Source organism: Chenopodium album, chromosome 6, assembly GCF_948465745.1.
Source record: "Chenopodium album chromosome 6, dcCheAlbu1.1, whole genome shotgun sequence".
NCBI lineage: Eukaryota > Viridiplantae > Streptophyta > Magnoliopsida > Caryophyllales > Amaranthaceae > Chenopodium > Chenopodium album.
In genome coordinates, this window is record NC_137839.1 from 20,388,875 (window position 1) to 20,392,724 (window position 3,850).

The following is a 3,850-nucleotide window of genomic DNA, read 5'->3' on the forward strand; positions in this document are numbered from 1 at the left end:
AGTTCCGTGTTCTTATTTTAGCCTTGGTTCTCATTATAATCCGGTTCTATATATATATATATATATATATATATATATATATATATATATATATATATATATATATATATATATATATATAAACTAGTAGAAACATTTTATCTCCCCCTACTTTATACATTTATAGTGTTGTTTTTGGTGTTTCCATTATTCTTCATTAGTTCTTAAAAAAAATGGAGGATGAATAGTGAATTAATGCTACGGAGTAACATCTTATAAATAATTTTTAAATTTTATTTAAATTACGAAGCATATAGTATATTATATGATTATAATACTCTATATTTAACATCATATCTTTCGTAATAGCTCAATTTTATCTAATAAGAAGGCACACTATTAATTTGTGTTTTTCTTAAATATGTATTACATACAACTAAATTAAATAAGCAAAACAAATATTACATCGTGCATCGCACGAGACTAACCTAGTGAGTATTAATCTAAATCACAAAAGGTCCAATTTAATCGGCATCAATCTACATCATCAATTATAAAATATAAAAAATGATGTTTTTGTAAATAATATGTCACCAACTTTCAACTACAAATTAGGACATGTATGTCATCCTAAAAGAACACAATGATAAGAGGTGATTTGAACTAAACAAAATAAAACATTATTGTGATTTCTAAAACTGAACAATATGTGAATTGCTTGTAGAAATCATCCTCTCATAAGTCGTTCACCCTTTTGAAGGTGCTTGTAGAATAAGCTTGAAATAATATTGAACCCTGCATCCAAAACCAACCTGCCAAATTGTTATCACAAAGACCAATCTTAAATAATTTCCAGAATATGAGTTCGCGGGATATCTTAAAAGGTTCCAATGATAAAAGTTTTAACTTACTCAAGTAGTGATAATGAATTTCTTAACTAATTAAATCTTGAGAAGATTACAAGACATTGAGTATTAAGAGTGTCTAAATAGAAAATGTTATGTGAATATTATCAGGGTAACAATTTATGATGCATATATTGACATTTCCTCTACTCTTGAGAGGTTGAAGTGTTGAACCAACAAGTGTTATCATGAGATGATAATTAATTCTAACAAGAAAACCTAAATATATGAGGTTTTAATTTACCAGATAAACAGAACTGCAACCCCCTGCACGAAGTCTCTTAGAGCCAAAAAAGACACTCCAACCAGTTGTTAGAATACTCTTTTTTGGTGGCCCTAAGCCTGCATGGATAAGAAAAACAATAGATAGTATCTTGTATAAGTGGCACTTAAAATAACATAATTTTTTTAATTGACTAGATATAAAAATGATAAGAGGATAATTACACCAGCTAGCTACGGTAGATATGGCAGAATGCCCATGCATTTTGATGGTTTTTTTTTTTATTTTTTTTTTAAAAAAGTCATCACCTAATCATCTTCTTCTAGATGGAAGTATCTTTGTATAATCATCTTTTCAAATAATATGGGGGCATCCAATTCAGCTAGCCTCACTAGCGTATATAATGAAGGTATCCCCATACAAACTCCTTTCAAAGTGTTCATTTACAACACCCCACATATAGATAATTCAAAATAAATAGTCCAAAAACATCTATTAATTTGAAGGCTAAAACAATAAGTCAAGATAAGATTAAAGGCTACCAATAGTTGTACCACTATAAAGTCTAACTCATAATTAGAGAGAATACCTGCTGCAGTAGATAAAAATTTGCTGGATCATATGGTTCTAGCATTATATCCAGAGGTACACCAATAACAATATGCAAATTAAAATTACAATCCATATTAACCTCAACATTCTCCATAAAAGAAAAGAAAATAAGAAACAAAATAATTTCACTCATTGAGCAAATGTCAGAACTTCGTCAGCAAAATATCCAGCTCTATAAATGCTTCAGATAGCTTAAAATATCCTTTGATCCCATATTCTAACGGGCAATATCTAAAAGGTCCCTTTTACTATGTGTTCAAGTGTATAACCGAAGATATCAAACTAGTTTTCACCCCATTCATCGACCTTTCATACCCAAGATATCTTAGCAACAAACAATAAAACTACAGGACATCACTACAAGGTTTCACCTCAAATTAGTTTTAGATAATTAGTCATGCATAATACTCAACAAAATAGAGGGAATATTATCTTATGAGCAAAGACAAGAAAATTAGACAGTTTATAAGAAAATAAATGCACATAGCATACAAAATTCAGATAGAAAATGGAAAAAGTCAGGTTTATAATTTTGTGAAATTGCAAATGCTCAATAACTAATCTAGATTCACACATACCATTTCTAAAAACAACTCAAGTATAGCTAAGAGGTTGGCTAACCTAATGTGTATTTAAAGAGCAATTCCAGCAAACTCTACAATAATTCCCATATATCTCTCAATCCAAGTAGCATCATCTGACGCTTCAACCTTGACAACAGGGGCACTAAGAAGTTTAGACTGAGAAAGTATGCTAAAGATTCAGCCAAACTACAGCTCAATGAAATAACCTTACTCTTCTAATACTCATCTATTTCCCTATTTTTTTTTGGTATATTAAGTTCATAACAGAAAATTAAACTTAAATTTGCGTTGAAAATGCAGAAATCATACTTCAATTGCAATAAAATTATGCAAAATTGGGAGCAACACTACCAAGTACAAATGAAGTAAATTAAATCACTCGCCCATTACTATAGATAAGATCATAATTGTTGGTTTGTAGGAATGCCCAAATGCAATGCATTAAACATATCAATCAATTGAAAATTCACAAAACTAGGAATAACGATCATGGTTATCCTAGCCATCATCACCAAATACAAGGTTGAGGAATTCTTTTTAATCCCCAGCCTAACCCACACTACCATAGAAATAGAAAAGACCCCAAGTCCCTCACACATAATAAAGAACCAAACTACAACAAATCCATGAAAACAACTATCACCACTACCAAAACTTAGTAAAAAAAACCTCCAACAAACAAGAACATAAAAGCCAAATTTATTAAGGCAACAAAGAAAATTAAAATAACTAAAAGAAGAGCAACAGGAAGCATAACCCACATAATCCCTTTGCTCTAGACAAACAAACAAAGTAAAGAACAAAGTTGAACAACACACCAACTGAAACCACCGATGACAATAGCAAGATAAACGAGAGCTTCAAAATTGTCGTCGGAACCAACACACTAACTAAAAGGCTAACTACAGGGCTGGCCAGGGATAGCAAAGGAGGGGACTTCCGGTCGCCGGCGAGCCGAATGCTGCTCAAAGCGCACGGTGGAAATAGTAGGAAGCAGTGGGGTAAGAACAAGGTTTTAGAGAGAGAAGCTTACTTGTTTGGATGATTGTTTGTTTAACTAATGATTTGTACCCTAGAATCTTTTTAGTCCTTTTGATCAATAAGCGCTTATAATTAATTAAAAATATATAAAGTTGATGGAGATCGAAAGCATACCTTGATTATAATCTTGATGAATGAGTTTTAGAGATTGAAGCTTTAAAGGAGAGCTTTAGAGCAGTTTTAGAGGAGAGAGAAACGTTGTGGGTTTATGTGAAAAAATGGGGAAAGAGAAAAATATTGAAATTAAGGGGAATGGAGGAAGTGCAGAAACTTCTAAAAACAATAAAAAAAAAAAATAAAAACTAGTGGAGTGTGAGTCGTGTGTGATATTATATGCAAGCATTAGTAACTAACCTTACTAAAGCTCATTACAATTAATAAGGTGAATAAAGTCTAACTTATTATTTGTAACTGTCAGTTTTTATGCCCCTTACTAATAGTTGGTCAGCCCATCATTGACCTATGATTTGTAACTGACCTTGGTTGTGCTAGTTACTAATACTAAT

General features: G+C 31.3%; 1 long non-coding RNA gene across 1 annotated transcript; it reads right to left on the reverse strand.

Annotated features, from left to right (window-relative positions):
* Positions 1-709: 709 nt before the first annotated feature.
* On the reverse strand, positions 710-3,592 carry LOC145634715 (uncharacterized). The gene is made up of 3 exons (XR_014113506.1): positions 3,459-3,592; positions 1,129-1,226; positions 710-791 (listed from the first exon to the last, which is right to left on the reverse strand). It is a non-coding gene; the product is annotated as an uncharacterized LOC145634715 (long non-coding RNA).
* Between the last annotated feature and the right edge of the window lie 258 nt (positions 3,593-3,850).